Source organism: Podarcis vaucheri (assembly GCF_965113315.1).
Source record: "Podarcis vaucheri genome assembly, chromosome: 8".
Classification (NCBI taxonomy): Eukaryota; Metazoa; Chordata; class Lepidosauria; order Squamata; family Lacertidae; genus Podarcis; species Podarcis vaucheri.
Genome location: NC_138766.1, coordinates 76,729,679 through 76,754,754, shown reverse-complemented (window position 1 = coordinate 76,754,754; position 25,076 = coordinate 76,729,679).

The following is a 25,076-nucleotide window of genomic DNA, read 5'->3' as shown; positions in this document are numbered from 1 at the left end:
TTTTTTAGAAAAAAAGCACTGCTGATAGGTATTGCCAATGAATTTAATGATAGAACTTTGAACTTAAACTAATTCAGCAATTTGATTTTATCCCCTTATCTGTTTAAAAAAAAAGGAAAGGAAACATCTCCCAAGACGTTGATAACATTCCCAAAACAATATGCAAACAATATGCTTTTCTGAAAACTCCATTAGGCATTCTTTTTAAGGAAACATTTAATACTCTCAGAAAGCAGCAGCAGCACTTTTTAAAACACATGCTAATAATTTCACTCAAATTTACAGGGACTGAAAAAGCACACCATGAAAACCTCTCACACTGAGCCTAGAGGAAACGTAGAGAAGGGGAAACAGTTTTAAGTGGAATTTGGATGCCAGCATTAGTTTTCATGGCCAGCATTAGTTTTCGTGTGTCAAGGCAGTAATGATTTATTTGGGTCTTACTGGACACATCAGCGATCCAAGAGAACAACATCTTTATTAATTACTTGGAGCCACAAAATCCAGCCCTTTCATGGTAGTCATTTAGACAAAATGATCCTTCGTCTTTCTCCGTTCCTGCCACCCTACCCTGGCCTGGTACTTTGTGTTCATGGAAAACTAGTCTGAGCCAACATTAAAATTGGGTACGTCTCTCTGTCAAAGAAGAGTAACGGCAAGGCTTTAACAAATCACTATCTGTTCCCATCCTTATTGCTGGAATGTGTTGTGGCTCTCTTGCTATAATCAGGGGGTGGAAAATACTTTTGCTGTTGAGAGCTACATTCAGGAGAGATAAAAGGAAGTGCTTGTTCACACAGTGCATAGTTAAACTATGGTATTTGCACCCACAAGAGATAGTGATGACCACCAGGAAGATCCAACAAATCCATGGAGCAAAACGCTATCAGTGTCTATTAGCCATAGTAGGTATGTTCTACTTCCCTCTGTATACCAGTTGCCACTGGCACCAACTATAGGTTTTTGTGGGTGCTCAACACCTATACCAAGTGGGTCTGACGTGTGAAGCCTTCAACACAACTTCTGGTAGAAACTGAAAGTCATGTCAGAGGTATTGCAAGGCTTCGGACGTGACCTCTGAGGCTGCTATTTACTATACAGTGGTACCTCTGGTTACATATGTTTCTGGTTATGAACGCTTCAGGTTACAAGCTCCATTAACCCAGAAGTAGCTGCTCCTGGATGCGAACTTTGCCCCAGATGTGAACAAAAATTGTGCACCAGAGGCGCACGTGCAGCGGGAGGCCCCATTAGCAAAAGCGCGCCTCAGGATGAGAACGGTTTCAGCTTAAGAACAGACCTCCCAAACGGATTAAATTCATAACCAGAGGTACCACTGTATACAGTTATTCTGCTCTTTGAAGGAAAGATACGCATGAACATCATGCTAGCTAATGCTGTTGTGTAAAACCCATAGCCTCTTCTCCTGACTCTCACAGATTCAAAGCTAGACCAAAAGCAAACAGGACAGCATTAGGACATGCAACAGGACAAGACCATAATAGACAATGCCCTAGAGATTATTATACCCAGCTCTACATTCCTGAACCAATGGGAAGGTGAATGATTCAGCAAGACATACACATTATCTTGCTTAGTTGCCATGGTAACTCAGTGCACCTGCTCTCTTATTTCTGAACATCCAGATGTGGGGATGTGCTAACTCAAGACATGAACCAAGCACTGCGTCATTTAACCCATTGTTCACATCACACCAACACAACGTGCATGCATTTCCTGTGCTGATGTGGCATGGTGAATGCCATCAACACACTATGCATGTGCTAAAGCTTAGGCTGCTGTAATGAAACAAAGATATCTGCTTTTGCACATGTGCAGTAAAGCCCAATGCATCCTTGAAGCTTCTTGGAATTGCCCATCACTCAGGAAATGGGTAGTTTTCTGGAATTGGGAGTATCAGAATCTGAAGCAGATCCTGGCACGACCCCTAGAAATCAAGCAGTTTTGTGGTTGAAAAATTTCTGTGCCAAATAATTTCTGGAGTCAAACTGTTTGGTCTACTCAGTCTCTAATTTTCCTGTCTATGCTTCCTGCATTTTCAGTTTGATGCAGCATTATACAGCCAGCAGTCTGAGTAGCTGCAATAAAGTCACACCCTAAGCCACTTCAGTTACATAAGAACATGATTCAGTGGCCATATAACCTGGTGAAGTTAGTCAGACTTGAAATTATCCTGACTTCACAGAGACTGCGCCAGTAACCATAGAATCAAGATTGCCTAAGCATGATGCAATTTTAAATCAAGCATAATGTTGTTACTGTATGCGAAGTAATAGAAAAAAAGCTCTTGGAAATGCAACACCATCCGTACATTATTGATGGACTACTAAACCAAACTAAGTAGCACATCAATATATAGTTTTAATTAGGATACTGGAGCTTGTGGAGACATCTGAGAAATGCTGGGAGACTTGGGGCCAGAGAGAGAGAGGGGCTGGGGGCTGGGGAATGGAATCTATCCAGTCTTGCAATGAAAAATATAGAGCTGTAGGAAAATCAGAGCCTTGGGAATAATTTCGAAGCTAAAATCACCAGTGCTTGAACAAGGTTATAGAACAGAATACAGGTGAAGATCACTGAAGCACATACGAGAAGGATGGGAGAACCTAGCATCATTGCCAGGAACAAGGCTTTCATGTTCTGCTGCTAATAAAGGTAAAGGTACCCCTGCCCGTAACGGGCCAACCCCTTGACAGACTCTAGGGTTGTGCACCCATCTCACTTAAGAGGCCGGGGGCCAGCACTGTCCGGAGACACTTCCGGGTCAGGTGGCCAGCGTGACAAAGCTGCATCTGGCGAGCCAGCGCAGCACACAGAAACGCCGTTTACCTTCCTGCCAGTAAGCGGTCCCTATTTATCTACTTGCACCCGGCGGTGCTTTCGAACTGCTAGGTTGGCAGGCGCTGGGACCGAGCAACGGGAGCGCACCCCGCCGCGGGGATTTGAACCGCCGACCTTTCGATCGGCAAGCCCTAGGCGCTGAGGCTTTTACCCACAGCGCCATCCGCGTCCTCTGCTGCTAATACTTTCCTTCATTGCAAATGCAAATGCTACTTTTGTGTGCTTTAATTCCTGTGATAGAAGAGCATCATTGGCTCCCAGTGTGTTTCCCAGATCAATGCAGAGAGTTGATTTTGACCTTTAAAGCCCTAAATTCCACAAGACCTGAAGGACCCTCTTCTCCATATTTATTTATTTAGAATACTTAATAGTCACGCTTCAGCGAAAGCTCTCAGATGTACAGACTAGGACACAGCTGCACCCCTTTCTAGACAAGGGTACCCTCTGGTAACCTCTAGGTTAGATTACTGTGATGTGTTATACATAGGGCTGTCTCTGAAGATGGTTCAGAAACTTCAGCTGGTGCAGAGTAAAGTGGCCAGGTTGATCACAAGGGTAAAATGGTTTGAGCATATAATGACAATCCTGGCCTGATTGCCTTGGCTGCGAATTAGTTTCTGGGCCCAATGCAAAGTACAGGTTTTGACCTATGGACAGAGCCGTTTTCCCCATAGGGTTTAGTGGTGCGTCACGCCAGGGCGCCAGCCTCTCAGGGGCACCCCAGCAAGTGGAGGAGCTGCGTGGCTTTGCTAGTGGCCTCCTCTTTCCCTGCACACCTGCCAGCTGCGCCCCGCCAACCATAAGGCTGGCGGGCATGCAGTTTCCCTCCCAAGCCTCTGGAAGGATCGCTCTCCTCCCAAGGAGGCTTGGGAGGGGCGCAACTTCACTCTCAAGCCTCTGCAGCGATCACTCTCCTGCAGCAGCATGGGGGAGAGTTGTCCCCCGCCCCCGGATGGCTGGTAGTGCCCACCTACAGCCACCCCAACACTATCTATTGTAATTTGGGGGTGCTGGGCGGATATTTGCACCCCGGCACCACATCTGCTAAAGGCGGCCCTGCCTATGGAGCCTTAAATGGCTCAGGTCCACAATACAACACCTCAAGGACTGCCTCTTCCCATATGAACTGACCAAGATCTTGTAATCATAATCTGAGGCCCTTCTAGATAATAATAATAATAATAATAATAATAATAATAATAATAATAATAATAATAAAAAAAAATTTTATTTATATCCCGCCCTCCCCAGCCGAAGCCGGGCTCAGGGCGGCTAACAACAATCAAATAATCAGTCAAATAATCACACAATCTAAAAATATTTCATTATAAAAATTAATTAAATCAAATTGATGGCAACCATTTAAGCAAAATTCTGTGCAGGTTGCCAGAGGAGGGAGTCAGGCTGCGCCCTGACCAAAGGCCTGGCGGAACAACTCTGTCTTGCAGGCCCTGTGGAAAGATGTCAGGTCCCGCAGGGCCCTAGTCTCTTGTGACAGAGCATTCCACCAGTTTGGAGCCGCAGCCGAGTGTCTCCTTCACTAGAGGTCCTGTCAGCAGCAGCACGCGAACAGGCCTTTTCTGCAGTGGCTCCCTGTTTGTGAAATGCTCTCTCTAGGAAAGCTCGCCTGGCTCCTTCATGACATATCTTTAGGCACTAGGCAAAATCATTCCTCTTCTCTCAAGTCTTTGGCTGATTAAACAAGTTACACCCTTTTAAACAGTGTGTGTGTGTGTTATTGTAGTATGTATTTTTGTATTTTTACAGTGGTACCTCAGGTTAAGTACTTAATTCATTCCAGAGGTCCATACTTAACCTGAAACTGTTCTTAACCTGAAGCACCACTTTAGCTAAAGGGGCCTCCTGCTGCTGCCGCACCGCCGGAGCACGATTTTTGTTCTCATCCTGAAGCAAAGTTCTTAACCTGAGGTAATATTTCTGGGTTAGTGGAGTCTGTAACCTGAAGCGTATGTAACCTGAAGTGTATGTAACCCAAGGTACCACTGTATATTGTAAACTGCCCTGTGAAGGGCAGTACAGAAAATTAATTAATTAATTATACGTCTAGAGGAGATTATATTGAGCAAGATCGGCCAACAGTCTGACTCAGTATAAGGAAGCTTCTTATGTTCCAAAGTAAACTATAGATCATTGGAAAGATTCTCAATAAATATACTTAATGGCGTCTCACTTCTCCCTAGCATTTGCATTTTCCATTTACTAATACTAAAAATGATCCAAGTTTGCTTTCCGTTGCTTGTGAGCACACTGTTCGGGAAGCATTGCTGTTAATGATTGCCATTACCCCATAGATGCTCATATTACGTACCTAGCTCTTAAAAGAAAACATCCACATTTATATCTTCCTTATGAAATAAATTGCAGAGGTTTGATTGTAGCACACCAGTTTTCAATTAACACAGAGAGGCAACTGTTGGGTAACTGCCAGGGAGATATTGTCCAACATGGCCCCCAAGCCGGCTGCCGGGCGATCCATCGGCCTCCCGTAGTCACGCAGATCCAACAGTTAGCGACACGAAGCCTCTGGAAATTCCTAGCCACATTCCAGGCTTGTGCACAATGTTTATCAGCAGAAACACAGCCAAAAGCTTGCACCGCAGAAGAGTATATTTAGCATATTTACAGACTTTATTTAGCGTAGAACAGAACAAAAGAAAACACGTCCATTCTCAGTCAGCGTCTCTGACCAACTGGCGAAATCGAAAGGAATATCAGAACATAAACATCCTGTGAATAGGACATGCGCAGACTCTGTGACTCCCAAAGCCTGCTCCATTTTAAGGTGGAACGGAAATATCCTAACATCCTCCCCCTTTCCATGTAACCTGTTGTACCTGTGGTTCACCCAATTGCAACCTTTGTACATAAACCTTATGTTGTTCTCTGTTAACAACCTTAGACAACAGATCAGCAGGAATTTCATTTCCTGCCATGTAGGACACCTGAATCAGTCCTTTCTGAATACACTCCCTTGCACGATGTAGCTTAATCTGCAAGTACTTGGTTCTTTGCTTGCAACTCTCGGAGTTCAGCAAAGCCAAACAAGATCTATTGTCTTGATACACTTGTACAGGACATTTCACAGACACTCTGATGTCCTTAAACAGTTGCATCAACCATTCACAATCCATGAGTGAAAATGACAGAGCATTGAGTTCTGCTTCACAGGAACTTAGGCTCACTGTTGTTTGCTTCTTGCACAACCAGTCAAACAGGCAGTGGTTGTACATGTAGCATACTCCAGAAGTGCTTGTACCATCCGTGGTGTCACTTCCAAAACTTGCATCAGCAAAGATTTCAAGACCTCCAGTCTTCTGATTGGTGAACCTCAGCCTGTAGTGCATAGTCCCTTTCAAATAGCGGGCTATGCGCTTCAGAGCTTTCCAATCCTGAACCGTAGGATTGTTGGCATGTCTGCTAAGCAGCTTACAGCTTACAGCTATGTCAGGTCTTGAACATCTGGCAATGAAATTCAGCTTGCCTAGAATGCATCTGTACAGCGTTGTGTCAGAAAACGCTTCAGCAGTACTGTCTACCTGGTAACCTGTCACCATCGGTGTGTCTGCTGGGTTAGCATCAACCAAATTCAACCTGGTTAATACATCAGCAATTTTCTGTGTTTGGTGTACCAGAAAATTACCTGCTTGGTCCCTCTCCACCTGCAGAGAAAGATAGTTGGATACCTCACCAAGATCCTTCATGTCAAAGTGCTCCTTCAGTTGAGCTAGGGTGCTTTGATAAAAAGCCTGATTCTTCCAAAACATCAGAAGATCATCAACAAAACATAAACAATACAGTTTGTTTTGCCCCTCCTCCTTGACAAACACACATGGATCAGCTTTGCCCTGGTGAAAACCTAGAGAAAGCAATGTTTCAGTGAGTTTTGTGTTCCAACACCTGGCACTCTGCTTGAGACCATATAAGGATTTCCGCAGTTTACAGACCATTCCCTTCTGTATCTGTATCCCATCTGGTGGAAGCATGAACAGCTCCTCCCCCAAAATCCCGTACAAAAAAGCTGTATTAATGTCATGATGGGTAACATGCAGTTTCTCCTCCGCAGCGACCTTGAGCATCAGCCGAATGCTCTCATATTTGACTGTGGGTGAGTAGGTCTCGTGGTAATCCTGTCCTGGTACCTGTGAAAAACCTCTGGCAACCAATCTGGCTTTGTGTCTGACTACCTTGCCATTCTGGTCTGTCTTGGCCTTGAAGACCCATTTGCTGCCAACCAGTCTCATTCCTGGGACTACCGGTACCAGTTCCCAAGTTTGGTTCCTGTTCAAGGAATCAACTTCAGCCTTCATGGCATTAAGCCAAGGCTCAGCATCTTTAGAGGTTAACTCCTGAACCTCTTTGAAGCTTGAAGGTTCCCACACCTTCTCTGAGCTACTAAGAACAGCAGTTGCTGTCTTAGCAAACTCATCAGCATACCTCTTTGGAGGTCTGCCCTTGGTCGCCCTTTCAGACCTACGTACTAGACGCAAGTATTCTGGACTCATCTCCTCTTTCTTAGGAGAAAAATGACCAATGGTGAACAGTGGTTCTTCCAGTTCATTGTCAGACGCATCAGATGGTCTGACTGAGGCCTTTGCGCTCTGGTAGTCTGCTGTGTCATCACTGTCACTGACACCAGCAGCAGCGCCGCCCACTGAACTGGAATCCGAACTCTGATCATCATCCTCATCATCATCATCCTCATCATCATCATCCTCAGCAGCTTCCTCAGCTTTAGCTGCCTGCTTGACATCACCTTCATCCTCCTCTGGGTAACTCTGGAAAATTCCCACATTTCCCCCCCACTTAGGATTGTACTCAACACTCCTTGTGAACTTAATGGACTTAGAGTCAGTCATCCATACCCTGTATGCACCTTTTTCATACCCCATGAACAAACCATGTGCCCCACGCTTCCCAAGCTTGTTGGTTTGTTGTGTGCGTACCCACATGTCAGAACCAAAGATTTTCATGTGTTTGGTGTTGGGTTTCTTGCCAAACATCTTCTCATAGGGGGTACAACCAATGGGTGATGACAATCTGTGATTAAAAGAATAAACCAAATTCCCCAAAGCTTCCCCCCAAAACTTATCAGGGAGATTGGCATCATGCAACAAGGTTTTGATTCCTTGCAGCAATGTCTGATTTGCTCTCTCTCCGCAAGACCATTCATCCATGGCGATCTGGGCGTTGACATGTCATGCTGGATTCCCTTCTCAGTCAGGAAAGCTTCAAACTGCTGAGAAGTAAACTCCCCGCCCCAATCAGTAAACAAACAGGAAATACGTTTACCGTGCACATTCTCCAACCAAGCACAGAATGCCCTAAACTTCGGAAACGCTTGCGATTTCTGTTCGAGCAAATACACATGAATGTACCTGGAAAAGGAATCAATCAGAATCATGAAGTACCTTGCTCCTCCTAAAGAGGGCGCTAGTGGCCCAACCAGGTCTGCATGCACTAGCTGGTAGGGTTTGGAAGCCTGCCTGCTAGACTCCTTGCCTTTTGGAGCAACCTTCACCTTGTTCTCTGCACAAGATACACATTTCATGTGAAATTTACAGGGTTTGATGTTCAAACCCTCAACCACCTCTGGCATCTTGGCCAATGCCTTCCAAGAGAGGTGACCAAATCTTCGATGCGCATCGTGAATGCAACCTGCATGAAGAACTTTGTTAGTTTGTGCAACACAACAAGAATCAGCATTAGATACAACAGCAGTGTCCTCATAAGTTATATGGAACAAACCATCCATAAACTTTGCATGCAAATAGTCCTCTTTGCCTTTACTGATGACACAGACGCTCCTCTTGAAGGAAATCTGAAAACCACGCCCAGTAAGCTGTGGAACGCTCAGCAAGTTGCTCGCCGCTCCTGGAACAAAAAGTACATTACTGATGGTAGTGTGCAGACTTGCAAGTTTCACAGTCCCTTCTCCTGCAACTTGCAACGTCCTTCCATCAGCCAGGTGGATCTCACCTTCCTGAGGCTTGAAGGAGATAAAGAGATGCCGATCCTTCGAGATGTGGCGATTCGCACCTGAATCAACAATAAATCTGCCTTTGGCTGTTGGAGCAGTCTTTACAGCAAGCAAACCCTTGTTTTGCAGCGGCGTGGGCTTTTGCAGCTTGCCCCCCTGCTCCTGGCCAGCAGACGTGCCTTTAGCCTTTGGTGAAGCTGTGCCAGCAAGCAAAACCTTGCTTTCCACTGGCGTGAGCTTTTGCAGCTTGCCCCCCTGCTTCTGGTCAGCAGACGTGCCTTTAGCCTTTGGTGAAGCTGTGCCAGCAAACATCGCTTTGTTTTTCCCTGGCGCGGGCTCTTCACCCTCCCTCTGCTCCTGGCCATCTGCAGGCATCTGACTTTGTTTACCTTTGCCTATCCGGCCTCTGCAAAGGCGATGGCCTTGGTTCTCACGAGAAACAGAGCTCTCAGCTGCCGACTCCTTGGCTCCCCCTGGAGGCTGGAATGCTGCCTGGGATGACGTGACGGTCAGCTCCCCCTGCAGCTTGCAACCGGTGCCCTCAGCATCCCTGCATTCACTCGCATTCTGGGAAACAGCTAGGACCTCCGATGCAGTCAAACTCTGGGCTGGGATTTTTGCCTTGTGAGCTTTCATCAAAGCATTCCACATTCCACGTGCAGTGGTGTTGCCAGCCAGCGTCTTAATTTCCTCAAGAGATACGGATAAGACAATTACGTCTATGGCCTTCGAATTCTGGCCTTTCCATCTCTCTGTCAGAGGAACTGGGGGGGGGGGCTCACTCATGGTATGCCATACCCCAAACTGACGCAGCAAACTCTCACACCATTTTGCCCAGGTTTCATAATTCTGCCCATCCAACTTAGGACACTGAGTATCTCCATAAGCTTGGAAAAACTCCATTTCCAGCTTTTGTTTGAGCCTTTATGCTTCAGAAACTCCTTATCTTGGCAGCCATTAATCACGAAGCCTCTTTGACGCAGCTCCCAGGCCAATTAAGCCTTGCCGGAGATCAAAGACTCCTTGCGAGGTAAACAGAAAAGCCAAAAGCCTCCCTTTTTTCTTTCGCTTTTCCCACCGTACCTCTTAAACGCAGTCTGTTGCAGCTTTACTCTCCTGTAGGTGCTTTGAATCTGGGCCCATAACCTTGTTGTTGGGTAACTGCCAGGGAGATATTGTCCAACATGGCCCCCAAGCCGGCTGCCGGGCGATCCATCGGCCTCCCGTAGTCACGCAGATCCAACAGTTAGCGACACGAAGCCTCTGGAAATTCCTAGCCACATTCCAGGCTTGTGCACAATGTTTATCAGCAGAAACACAGCCAAAGCTTGCACCGCAGAAGAGTATATTTAGCATATTTACAGACTTTATTTAGCGTAGAACAGAACAAAAGAAAACACGTCCATTCTCAGTCAGCGTCTCTGACCAACTGGCGAAATCGAAAGGAATATCAGAACATAAACATCCTGTGAATAGGACATGCGCAGACTCTGTGACTCCCAAAGCCTGCTCCCTTTTAAGGTGGAACGGAAATATCCTAACAGTTTTCAATTAACACAGAGAGGCATCTATTAATGCTTCCCGCCCCCCCCCTGGTAACCAGGAAGGGGACGGAATTTGATTGGAATGGTTTTCCTTGAATTTTTCTCCACTCATAGACACTAATACGCCATAGTCATGTTTTAATCAGAGCAAAATAAAATGCAAAGAGCCAAGTTAATCAGATGGTAGTGAAGGTAACGCATAGTGGCCTAAGACATTTTGTTGCCTGAGGTGAAGGATAACATGGCACATTCTCCTCGTGCCACAAACAGAAGCTGACTGGGCTGATTGTTAAATCATATTTCAGTACAGTGGTACCTCGGGTTCAGAACTTAATTCGTTCTGGAGGTCCATTCTTAACCTGAAACCGTTCTTAACCTGAGGTACCACTTTAGCTAATGGGGCCTCCCGCTGCCACCACACGATTTCTGTTCTCATCATGAAGCAAAGTTCTTAACCCAAGGTACTATTTCTGAGTCTGTCACCTGAAGCGTCTGTCACTTGAAGCGTCTGTAACCTGAAGTGTCTGTAACCCGAGGTACTACTGAACTTGTGAGGGAACAGTGTCCTACAAAGCACCTCAGGTTCCAGACAGATTGTTTGTTTGTTTGTTAACATATATGCACTGCTTGGTTGTAAAAAAACAAACAAAACCAACCTCTCAAAGCAGTTTACAAAAAGGTAAAACAACAAAATCAAGGGGGGAAAATGCAACCATACTTAAAAACTTATAAAAGTTAAAATACTGAAACAAATTAACATTTCTTCAACTTTCTAAACATCTGGGTAGACTTGTCTAAACAAGAATGTACTTCAAGTTTGGGACTAGGATACCTAAAATACTGCCTTAGTGCCAACTAACAACTGTGTTCTGCAGGAGAGGGCATTCTCCTGATAACATGCATGCTCTTTCACATGATGTCAGAATTGGACCTGTAGTGTGGTTTCTCTACCCTTTGGGAACTCCCACCCAATCATTCGCAGTGCCCCATAGCACTCTAAGTCAATTGGTTCAGTGGGCTATCCTCAGCCTGGACCTTTAGTATAGGGTTTGCGTAACCCCTTTGGCTTGAAAAAACGCTAGTATACTTGGAGGCTTGCTTTTGAATCCATGGTTTTTCCCCAGCCAATGCTATGGAGCTCTGCTGAGACTGCACCCTTTACAACTTGCAAAACAATTCCAACAATGAGATTTGTTAAGGCTTGGGCCAACCCCAAGGCTAAATGAAAGAAAGTACGGTAGTTTGGTCCAGGCATAGGGATTGTATTTATATGAATTGCTAAATTTTGCAGTTAGCTGCAAGCCTCACACAAAATTGATCATAGGCCTAAAGTATATAGCTGAATCAACTCATTTTAAAATAAATATGTAAGAAGATAAAAGACCCAGAGATGCAATAAAGAGCATAAAATAAATTTCCCATTGGTGACATCTCCTATAGCTAGAGATGGCTTTTGATTAATAATTAACAGGAGATAAAAGGAACACTTAGGCCTCTAAAAATGAGTCAAATTGGCAAGAAAAAACGCTTCACGAATCGAGAACTCTTTACATCTATCTTTGTCACTTTGTAAATGCTTTTTCGGATACTTTTCTTTTTTGTTTAAAGCAACCACACATTGGGGAAATGTATTCCTTGGCTTAAAGTATGAGAAAAAAATGACACTCCATTTCTCGCCTGTTTCATTTTAACCTAAATATTTCGTTCCTTTTGTTCCATATTCTTCTTGATGAAAAAAGTTTTCTTTGCAAATTACTATATTACTCATAGGCACAAAGGAACAAACAAGGTTGAATAAATGTACCCAGGTAGGCTTGGGAAAAGCAAGGAAATAGGGATAAAAGGAAGGGTGGTTTCTTTTTGGAAAAAAATATATATTATAAAAAGTGTGTTCATAAAGAAGAATGTGTCAATCATCTCATGACTACCTAATATAAAAGTCCATGGATTTTATGAGAAAAACAATAAATATTTAAGATCAAGACCTTTTCTGTAACAAAGTGGAATAAACTCAGTGGTAACCAGGGCAACAACACCCACACCTTCCGTTCGTTCAATACTAATAAAATAACAACACAGAATTTTGAAAAGCAGAAAATGAGCGATCGGGTGTGTTAATATACTAATATACAAAGTAGCTCAAAATTTGTCAACTTTCCTTTGAGGCTCCAACCGTGTAGGTTTTCAATAGTCACCATATTTGCAGTAGGTTCTTAGTACCTTCTTGTGACCCTCCCCCAACCAATGAGTTGGAGGGTGACCCTCTGCAAGAGACAGTCTTGTGGAGGCTGCTGGCACAATGTAGAACTCTGGAAAACATAGACTCACAGGAAACTATATGAATAGTGCAGACATCCCTGAGGCGGAGCTAGCTGCTCTGGCACCCGGAGCGGCGCACATGCTGTGCACCTGGGGGTGGAGCCATGGGGGTGGGGCGAGTGTCCCAGGGGGCGAGACGCCCAGGGGTGCAGAGTGAGACACCCATGGGGAGTGGAGCGAGTCGCCCATGCCGGGCTGCTTCCTGGGTGAGGGGGGAGAGAGCCGCACCACTTTGCCAGCAACCTTCCTCCCTTCCCTCTTCCTTTTGACAGCTCAGGGGAGGCTCCCCCCCCAGGAAGCAGCCCGGGAGTGGGGGCAATGGCACGCCACTTGCCCGCAACTCCCAAGCCTCCCCTAAGTTGTCAAAACAAAGGGGGAAGGGGGGAAGGCCGCCGGCAAGGCGGTGCAGCTCCGTCCCTTCCCCTGATGGCTTGGGGTATGCTTGGGAGTTGCGAGCGGGCGGCGCGCTGAATGTCATCCCCTCAGTGATGACACTCAGGGCAAGCCACCCCCACTGCCCCCCTTCCTCCGCCCCTGGACACCCCACTGCAGATAGTCACTCTCCAGCTTGTGGAGGGTGACAGGGGTAGCAATAGGGAGCAGAGTTACTCTACTCACCCCTACTTTTCCTCTCCACCCCACCATGTGGTGATTTAGCTCAGTAAACAAATGTCTGAATCATAGTATCATAGAATCACAGAATTGTAGAGTTGGAAGGTGTGCTGGGCCCAGGGAAAACCCGAGAACCGTGGTCCAGGTCCAGTCCAGAATCCGTAGGTTCTGATAGAAGTCAGTCCGACAGGGTCAAGGTAGGACACGAGACAGGAAACCAGGCAAGGACAGGTACAGGATCTCAGGCAGGGTCCGGCTTGCAGCAATGTTGCTCCCTCAACCTGGGATGGGGTCCGACAGCCTTTTATCTTTGTTGGGGTAACAGCCAGTCCTGATCCCCCGGCGACTCATCTCCCTGTTTCGCCCGAAGGCGAGCACTCCTCCTGCTCTCTTCTCTCAGGTCTCTCCTTCTCTCAGACCTTAGTCTCTGCAGCTCAGGAGACGTTGGTGGGTTACTAGACCCAAGGGCTGCCTCAGCCTCCCCTGACCAAACTGGTAGTGGAGTAGCTGTAAGTGATGGCCCAGCTGAAGGCAACAAGGTAATCTCTGCATCTGGAGCCAGGGCAGGCTCAGGCCCCTGAATCGGCCCAGCTGGTGTTTGTTGCAGAGAATCATAGAATCATAGAGTTGGAAGAGACCACAAGGGCCATCGAGTCCAACCCCCTGCCAAGCAGGAAACACCATCAGAGCACTCCTGACATATGGTTGTCAAGCCTCTGCTTAAAGACCTCCAAAGAAGGAGACTCCACCACACTCCTTGGCAGCAAATTCCACTGTCGAACAGCTCTTACTGTCAGGAAGTTCTTCCTAATGTTTAGGTGGAATCTTCTTTCTTGTAGAGGAACCTGTGCAGACTGGGACTCTTCAGGATCAGGTCCCAGACTTGGTTCAGATGATGCCTGAAGCAAAGGATCCGGAGCAGACTGAGACTCCTCTGGTTCCGAGTCTGAGCCCGAGTCCCAAGCCATCACAGAAGGGATGCTGAGTGTCATCCTTGCAATTCAGGAATCTCAACTAAAGCATCCATGACAGGTGGCCACCACTTCCCAAGGTAGTCCATTCCACTGCTGAACAGCTTTCACTGTCAGAAAGTTTTTCTGTGTGTTTAGTCACATTTTCCTTTCTTGTAACTTGAAGCTATTGAGTCAGGTCCTACCCTCTGGAGCAGGAGAAAATAAGCTTGCTCCATCTTCCATGTGACAGCCCATTGTTGTTATTGTTACAAAGCGGAGAAATCTGTGGCCTTGCAGATGCTGTTGAACCCCATGGGCGAGAGCCAATAAAGAGCTGGTGGGTGTCTTCTCATGCAATAAAGTTTCTTCTTTCTCCTCAAAGCCTGCTCTGCAGCATTGGTTTACCTTCCATAGAAGATTTTTGAGGTACATGGTGAACTGGAGGGGAGAGAAACTGGAAGTCCCATTGTGCCAGATCATTTTCATTGTGCATGTGGATATGTGTTGTGCAAATGGGAGGACCTCAGTGAATATTACCTCATGGTCCATCAGTGGTCAAGGATGGTGGGAGCTGTAGCAACATCTGGATGGTTATGGGGTTTTTGCCACTGATATATAAGTACACAGAACGTGGGATATAAGAATATAATAACTGAATCAGGCCCAAAGTCCATGTACTGGGGACAAAACTTTCTTTCCAAAAATGGCCAGATGTTACCAGGAAGCTCACACGCAAAAAGATGATGAAGATCTCAGTTTCCATTGCTCATCTTCAGCATTCTACTAATCAGCAAAAACAAATTCTTCTTCTAAATATCGAAGTTCCCATGTTGGCTACAACAGCCGTATTTTGTCCTCAGTTTATTTCCAGTCCACGGTGCTTTCTCATATGCTTTGTTTCCTGCTTGGCAGGGGGTTGGACTCGATGGCCCTTGTGGTCTATTCCAACTCTATGATTCTATGGCTTCATCCCATCTCCACATAATCTATGATATTAAAAATACCTGCAGAAAATTGCATCTAAATATGTGCTTTTAGATGCCTTCTCTCAAAACACAAAATTTGGTGTGCTGGAGATCGCATCAGAACCTTTGAGAAGTGCAAAAGGTGGTGGATGACAAAGCCCTGATCTGTGCATTACTCTTGGAAGTGGGGAGTCAGATCTACTTATATTGGAAGTCTCAAAGATCAAATTGCCCAAGCATTCCTGCTTCCTTCTAGATAAGTATAAGCAAATGCAATTGCAAAGGGTGAATGAGACTGCATCAACAGAAGCGTAGCATCCTGATCAAGGGAAGTAATAGTACCACTCTACTCTGCCTTGGTTAGACCACACCTGGAGTACTGTGCGCAGTTCTGGGCACCATAATTTAAGAAGGATATTGACATGGTGGAACGTGTGCAGAGGAGGGTGACCAAGTTGATCAAGGTTCTGTAAACTAAGCCTTATGAGAAATGGTTGAGGGAGTTGGGTATGTATGTTTAGTCTGGAAAAGAGGAGACTGAAAAGGGGTTGGACTAGATGACTCTTGGGTCCCTTCCAACTCTATGATTCTATGAAATATCCAAAGGGCTGTCACATGGAAGATGGAACAAGCTTGTTTTCTCCTACTCCGGAGGGTGCTGGAAATTGTACCTCTGTGCATGTGTCTTGTGCAGGTGTGATGTGCCTTAAACATCTGGTATTTACACAGCCAAAATTCTTTGAATATTTGCTCCTAGGTAAGAAGAAAACAGAGGTCTCTCTCATTGGAGATGCCAGCTAATGATGCAGAATATTGAATGCCGTTCCTAGTACATCAGTTGATGCAAACGTCACTTTCCTTGATCTTTCCTATCGCAAATCCACACCACAGCTGTAAATAATCTATGTTCATTTGAACTCCCTCAAAAAAAGATTCTGGTTAGATATCTCTTCACACTTGGTATGCATAACTTGCCAGAATAGCAACAAACAAATAAATCATCAAGGAATGAGGGGAGAGAGAAACAAACAAGCAGATGGAGATGTCTATAAAAATCCCCTAAGAAGTTTTCACTGATGCATCAATAAGAGCAAATTCTTCAAAAACACTGTCCAAGTCCATAGCCTATTCAGCTAAAAATGTGAAAGAGATGGATTTTTTTTGTTTTTCTTTAAAAAGGCAATCTTTTAGAAAAAGCTCTGTAAAGATTTTTGGAAGCTTTGAAAGTTGTAAGCACTTTTGTGCACTGGCTTTTTCCTGCTTCTTTCCTGCTCCACGTGCTAAGAGCTCATGGCAGCCATGAATCAAATTTTTGCTGGGTCTTTTATTCATTGGCATAAGAGCCTTGGTTAAAATGCTACAGCGGCAGTGACACTAATTTGATCCTATAATTAGTTTTGTGAGCGTTTCCTCCCCTTCCCAACGCTGTGCATGTGCCTCAAACACTGATGAGACTGTTGCGCGTTCGAAATACAAAAGGCACACAGTACTTTGGAACACTTTTGTGGAGTTCTTGTTTCACTTGTTATATTATCAGTGGATCCATATCTGGTTAAGTGGTTAGTTTTGGAGTAAGCCTTGGAAGGACTCCTAGTTAGCATGATCTGCTGGATCCAACCAAAGAACCATTTGATTCACTGTTCTACTCACACAGTGGCCAACCAGATGTTCCTGGGAAGCCCGCAAGCAGGACCTAAAGTGCAATGATCCTGCTCATCTTCCCCAGCAAGTATAATGGCTCTGACTCTGGAGATAATATTGCCAGAATATCACTACTAGCTGCTGATTCCCAGTAACTGGTAACACAGAGGTCCACTGCCTCTTCACAGTGGAAGGAAGACATAGCCAAAATGGCTAGCAGTCACGGATAACCTTATCTTCCATGAATTTGTCTCACCTCCCATGAAGCTATCCAAATTGCCAACCATCACTCCATCTTATAGGAACAATTTCCACAGTTTAACTGCACCTACTAATACGTTACAAACTTCACTGGAAGCCCTCCTGAAGGCGAGGCAATGGAAAACCAGAAAGAAAAAGGGACTTCTTAGTAGTTGTACAACACTCTCCTGAGAGAGCTTCACTTAGCATCTACTTTATTGTCCTTTTCTCTCAAAAGTCCCTGCCTAGTCCATTTTAAGCCTGCTGACTCTTTGGTTCTGTTTTTATAACTGTGTGCCTTTTAGAGTGTTTTGTTTTTTAAAAAATGCTATTATCTCAGTCACTTCATATTTTTTTTATAAATTGCTGTGGGAATACAACTGAAGGGTTGTATAAAAATTACAATCAACCAAATAATTGAATTGGATGTCCATTTTTATATCTTGCGTTACTGTGCATTTTTTCATTTAGGTTTTTTAAAAAAACGCTCAGCGGTTATTGTAAAATGGCTTAATTGTTGTTGTTTTGTGTGAGTGTGTGTGTGTGTATTAATATTTACAGTTTAAAAATAAAATACTTTTTTTCCTCCCTTTGTCATAGCTTTTCATTTGGTTTCTTGGTGAATGCTCTATATATTCTCAACATGTTTTTTATGCCTTATGTACACAGCTACTGAAGCACTTGAGGGCTTTTTCATTAGCATTTTATTTTGATTTTCAAAGTGCATTACAAGGGTCAATCAAATCCCACTGATCTCAGTACTCATAATCTAGGTACTGATCCTGCAAGTGAATAATCTAAGCAGGGACGCCTTCCAATAGTGGGGACCCACTTGCAGAAGCTATGTAACTTTCCTTCTTCTCTAGGGAGTTTTAAGCATTTCTTAATAGCAGGCTATCTTAATATCTAATGGAGAGCCCAAGATTGCTAAAATAAATATGTTCCGATTGGTAATGGCAAAAAGTAATGAATGTAATGGTGTTTGAGCACTGGTGATTACAAAGAAGAAGAGTGTCCACCCCGAATCCAAGATGACATATCTTACTTACACCATGTGCCATCATTCATATGCCCACTAGTTGAAAATTGTAGTTCAGGTTTTATTATGTCAGCACGTTGAATTCACTGGCAGTATTTGTATCGAAAACTGTGAGCATGGGAAAAATTGAATCTTACTAAACAAGTTATGAAGATTTGATAAGGAGAAAACTTAACACATGGCCATGGCCATTTCCTTAACGGACTCTTCAAAACATTGTAACATCTAATTAGATATACCTAAGTAATGATTATTCCCAGAAAGTAGCAATTATAAAGACTTAAGTAATGGTTACTCTCGTAATTTAGCAATTGGGGTTGAAATGCTTTTGGCATATATTCAACCTTGTCTACCTCTTATTGCATTATGAAAGAGCACTACTGTTTATTCTACAAGAACTGTAACTTAATGTAATCATTTTTCGTTTTAAAAATTTGATACACTAGTAAAAACGATGGAACTAGAAAAGGACGATTAAAAATAACCTGTTTAATTTAATTGTCTTGCGGTAACCTTCCATCGTTTTTACTAGTTGGCAGTTTGAATCCCTGCGACGGGGTGAGCTCAGTCCCAGTTTCTGCCAACCCAGCAGTTCGAAAGCACACCAAAAAGTGCAAATAGGTGAATAGGTACCGCTCTGGCGGGAAGGTAAATGGCATTTTCATGTGCTGCTTTGGTTTCTCCAAAGTCATGCTGGCCACATGACCCGGAAAAACTGTGGACAAATGCCGGCTCCCTCGGCCTGTAAAGCGAGATGAGCACTGCAACCCTAGAGTCGTCCATGACTGGACTTAACTGTCAGGGGTCCTTTACCCTTCTCTTTATTCTCTCTCCCCTCCCTACACTGCCAAGACAGAATCAGGGTCTAGTGACAAAACTGATTCCTAGGTGGCTTTTTTCACGAATGATCAAGCAATTTTAAAGCACCTTTGTTTCACAGTCTCCTTCAAACATTCAGAAACATGGGATCCAGCCATGTTTGTAAAACTAAGATCTCAAGACTTGAACCAGACCTGTCTTCTAGACGTCCATTCAGATGAATCAGCAGTGGGTGGCATTTCGGGGCTGCCCTGCTCACCTGACCTCAGTTTGGTTGAATTGATGCAGCAAACTGAGTTGGAGAGCAGGGGTGTGTGGTTGTGTGTGTGTGGAAACAGTGACGTTGCTCCTGCCAGAAAGTTGTCAAACAAAGCTACTAGTATTGATGGCTAGGCTCTGCCTCCATGGCTGGAGGCAGTAATGCTTCTTAATACTAGTGACCAGGAGCCACAGGAGGGAGGGAGGGTTCTCTTGTGTTCCTGTCCTGCTTGCTGGTCTCCCAAAGGTACCTGACTGGCCACTGTGAGAAAAGGATACTAGAGCAGACGCTTAGACTTGATTTTATCGGAACTGAGTGAAGATGGCGGCTGCCAGCAGCGAAAAGACCTTTGGATTGATTCGACAGAAACACCAGCGTGAGAGGAGATGTTGCAAACTTATAGAGGGGAATCATAGGCATAAAATCCACACAGAAACACATCATTGCTTGTTTTAACTCGCTTGTGGGAACCACTCAGAGGCTGTGAAAGAAGGAAGGTTAACAACAGAAAGAATTAGAGGAACCATCGGAAGTGACTATGAAAAGCAGTAGAAGTATGAGATGATCAGAACCCTCCGAACTTGAAGCCTGGGAAGTCCTATTAAAAATGTATAATATGGCAGAATATTTGGATTGTTTGATATGTATATGTATATGTATAATTTGAAATATTTAATGTGATGTGATTGGATTGTTAAAGTGGAAAATTTAATAAAAATGAATTTTAAAAAAGAGAGAAAAGGATTCTAGACTAGGTGAACCATTCGCCTGATCCAGTGTACTCTTGTTATGTTCTCAAGGAAAACCACTGCTGAACATCTTTCCTCCCTTATCAAACTGCATACGGCCGTGTGCCAGGGTTACACTAGAATTAAGGTGTGTGTTGTTGTTTTTTCCATGCTCAGTAGGGGGAAATGCCCCGGGTTCAGTTGCTGGCATCTTCAGGTAGGCTTGGAAGTTCCTGTTTTTGCAGCCATGAGGAGGACCTTCCAGTCAGTGTAGACCAGCACACTTCAACCTTTTCAGACTTAGACCCATGTTTAATCCAAACTTGCATATTAGGATCCATTTAACTTTTCACCACCTATTGGTATGGTGATAGTGCTGATGCTGTGATTCACCTTACACCAGACCACAAACCAGTAGAGGGTCTGACCCACCAGCTGAAGACCAATCATGTAGACAGTACTAAGCTGGATAGATCAATAGTTTGACTTGGTGTAAGACAGCTTCCTTTTCATGTAGCCTAGAGGGGGCGAACCTTTTTCAGCACATTTCCTTCAGGGTTCAAATCCTCACTCAGTCATGATGCCACCTGGGTCACTTTGAGCCAGCCACTGTCTCTCAGTTTAACTTACCTCACAGAGGGGGACAATTGTGTCCGCCATCTTGAGCTTTTTGGAGAAAAGGTGGGACGAAAGAATGAATGAATGAAATTGTATAGATATACTATTTTATGGTTTATTTCGGAACTGCTATAACTAAAGCTTTCTGGAGGACATGAATGCCTTTAAGTTTTGGGTTTGTTTGTTTTTAATCTAAAGTAAAATGTTATAAAGTTAATGATGTCCCCGCTGCTGAGGAACTGCAAGGCAAAGGAAGATAAATGTACTTTTTGTTCCTGGTACTTAATGATTCTTTAAAGTACTCTTCCCCTTCCGCACACTTCTCAGAAAATATGACCAATATAATAAGACCAATGTTCCTCCTAATGTAGATGTTTAATGTGCTCCTAATGACATATAAGCTATGAAAGAAAGGGGGGGGGGGAGAGAGACTGGGCTAGTATTGGGAAGGATGTTGATTGAGTGTTAAGACATGGAGGGGAAATACTGGCTTCAGGCAGCCCTTTTGCTTTACTTATTTATGTGATAAAAATAAGATTTCTAAAATGGAAACAGCCAGAGCCTGTTTCATATTACTATGACAAGTATAAGATGTAGGGCATGCAGATATTTTGGCTCAAAACCAACAGGCTGATTAAATTTGATAGCCTCGTAATAGTATTTTATAAGACTTTTGCAGAGGTGTGGGGGGGTGTTTTTTCCTTCCTTTTAAATGTGCTTGCATGCTGAATAAGCTCTTTGCCATTGGTTTGTAATGCCCCCCACCCTTTCCAATGCTTTACTTCTTGGTTAAAAGATTTGCTAAATTTAATATATACTGAAGGGCAAGCAAATGGGAAATATCTAAACTGCTCTGACACTCGAACAAGCAAAGTGGCAAAATATGAATTTCACAGACTAGGCTCATACTTTGTTATCTTATCTGTTGAAAAGCACTTTACAGCTGGGAAGCACCGTAACAGCAACTGCGCTGCTTTTGATCAGCAGGAACATCTTACATTACAGCTGGTGAGATGCATATCAAAACCAAATGCATAAATAAATGACAAAGTTCATTTACAAGTTAACTAGCCTTGGGAAAGACATCCATACATTTCCAATTGCCCTGGGAAACAAAAGATGCTTCCTGCCTACTTCCCCTAAGACGCAAGACAATTTTATTTTCGTTTGTTGTCATCTGCTTTGTGTAATTTTTCTATTCTTCCTGTCAGAAACAAACCACATTAGAAAGTGGTCAGATAAAAAAAAAATCTAGTTTATGATATAAATCATATAATCACAGTAGTGTGGGGGGGGCGGTGGGGGGTGATTTGGGAACAGCTCATAATTATGAAGATGTTCAGCATGATTCTGGCATTTCTTAAAATACAAGGTTTATTTAAAGAAGAAAATCACCAGGGAAAAAGAAAACCTCAGGCATTGGTCACAATCTTTTCATTCGTTGTGAAAGGGCAGGTTCCAACCAATGCAGGCTTATTATTATTATTATTATTATTATACATAGATTTGTTGTTGTTGTTTAGTCATTTAGTCATGTCTGACTCTTCGTGACCCCCTGGACCAGAGCACGCCGGGCACTCCTGTCTTCCACTGCCTCCCGCAGTTTGGTCAAACTCATGCTGGTAGCTTCAAGAGCACTATCCAACCATCTCATCCTCTGTCGTCCCCTTCTCCTTGTGCCCTCCATCTTTCCCAACATCAGGGTCTTTTCCAGCGAGTCTTCTCTTCTCATGAGGTGGCCAAAGTATTGGAGCCTCAGCTTCACGATCTGTCCTTCCAGTGAGCACTCAGGGCTGATTTCCTTCAGAATGGATAGGTTTGATCTTCTTGCAGTCCATGGGACTCTCAAGAGTCTCCTCCAGCACCATAATTCAAAAGTATCAATTAATAATTAATAGATTTATTAATTAATAGATTTATTAATTGCCTTCTAAACCACCATCTCAGGGCAATTTACACAGATAATGAAGGATAATTAAAAACAGATAACATCACAAAAACAAAAACATTTATTCAGCTGGGAAAGCCTGCTGGAACAAAAATGTCTTCAATTGCTTCCAGAAAGTGCAGATGTAATGGGTACCTGTAGCATCTCAACAGGAATGCTGCTATAGAACCATAGAATTGTTGAGTTGGAAGGGACCCTGAGGGTCATCTAGTCCAACCCCCTGCAATGCAGGAATCTCAACTATAGCTTCTGCGACAGGTGGCCGCCCAACCTCTGCACAGAACAGGGACATCCACACTAAAGTCCTGCTCCAAATCACTGTGGCTTCTGAGCTCTTTGAAACTTACAGGAGAAACTCTTCCACAGACTGCAGCAATCTACTGGGTGTGTAAAGGCTGAGGCAGTCTCTTATTTCATAGAGTCATAGAATCAATTGTAGAGTTGGAAAGGAACCTTGAGCATCTTCTAGTCCAATGCAGGGATATGCGGCTGTCCCACACGGGAATCGAACTTGCAACCTTGACATTATCAGGACCCTGCTCTAACCAACTGAGCTATCTAGGCTTAAAAGCCTATGTGATGTAGTAAGTAGATGCTTTGAGATGTGAGACTTAAATCAGGTGCAAGTCTTTCCTCATCCATTGACTGAATTGGGTGATTGGGGGCAAGTCGCTTGGGGCTATTTTAATATTTTACAGGGTTGGGGTTTTTTTAGGATACAGTGGTACCTCGGGTTAAGTACTTAATTCGTTCTGGAGGTCCGTTCTTAACCTGAAACTGTTCTTAACCTGAAGCACCACTTTAGCTAATGGGGCCTTCTGCTGCCGCTGCACTGCCGCCACGTGATTTCTGTTCTTATCCTGAAGCAAAGTTCTTAACCTGAAGCACTATTTCTGGGTTAGCGGAGTCTGTAACCTGAAGTGTATGTAACCCGAAGCGTATGTAACCTGAGGTACCACTGTATAGGAACTGAGTCAGATGATTCACCCACCTTGCCCAGTATTTTCTACAACTGGGGTCTTCCATGTCTGCCAAAGCCCTTCACAATTTATACATTTCTATCATGTTGCCTCTTATTTGCCTTTTCTCAGAAATGGACAGATCCAGCAAGGTTGTTCTTACTCAATGATACAGGTCTCAGTGCCGAACTACAGAGGGGCTAGATGGTTGCTTGTTTTTTTTTGTTTTTTTTTTGCCTCAGGTGATGCCTCCAGAGGTGCGGCATTGAGGCTCCCAGCCCGTGTGTGTGTGTGTACGCAAATGTGCATGGGTGTGTATGTGCCAATCTAGTCTTTGACCCAGGTGAAATAAAGCCTAGTTTCACCCCTGTGAGGTCTGATCACTGAGGCATTCCTGAGAAAACTAGTTGTCTGGCATTGCTTCTTCCGCCTTAGCTTTCCAGTTTCTATGCCCTGAAGCAATTTGTTCTGCGCCTCTTATGGGGAAGAATAGGATCATGGTCAATGGTATCCTGGGGCAAATTCACACCACCCTTCTCATTTATTTCCTGTTTTTATTTTAGTAATGAAAACCTCAGAAGAAGCATATGTTTCTCTAGAAATTTTAAACTTTATGTCAGGCATTCTTTCATTTCCTGACAGGGTATGATTGATTTGGTAATGAAGTGCAGATGAGGTGTCTGAAGACCCATTCCTGAGGGATTTAACACGTGATATGGTTTCTTTATTAGCCGATCAGAATTTTTCAAAAAAACAAACCTTGGCAATGAAATAATATCACTTTGGCTTCCCAGCTTGCATATTCATATATATAAGAAGTATATAATCAGTTTATATGCACATGATTTTCTATACCGTAACCAAATATAAATAGCAATTTTCATGACCATAGAGTTTTATATGGGTAGGTCAAATCTAGATACAATATTCTGCCTGACTAAGGGAGATATAAAACCTCACAAGCTCTTCTCAAAATAAAGGGTCCCATGGATAAAACAGAGTGCTGGAAGATAAGTAGAACCGAACTGTTTAGTGTTCTGACTGGTTGATACTCTCTCACCTGAGGTGCTTTGAACCTGTGCAAAATTCAAAGTTACTTTGAGTTTGCATTTCTGGTTGGGGTGGGTGGAGTAGAAATATATTTCAAGCCCCCGCCCAAAGGTAGGAGCTAACTGGTCCCTTTCCACCACTTCTTCACTGGAAGCTGAAGCATTCTGGGCCTGCTTTTCAATCCCTTCCTACATGTTTCCATGTAGTTTGTCACTAAAATCAGGACGCTATATATGTTTACTTTGATAGCAGCACCTCTAATTGTACATTACTGTACATGGCAATTTCAGGATGGGAGCATCAATCAAGTCAATAGACAGGTGTTGATCAGACTAGCAGTTCCTTGAATGCTAGCCAGTGAAGATTAGGATACATAATGAATCACTGCCCTTTGAAGGTCGGCATCGAAGCCCAGTGCCAAATAGCATCTAACTTAGCATTATCTGCAGATATAAGCAGGTTTGAGTCAAAACAGAAGTTCTGTGCTGGAATCCAATCTGTGTCTACCAGTGATGGTTGGGA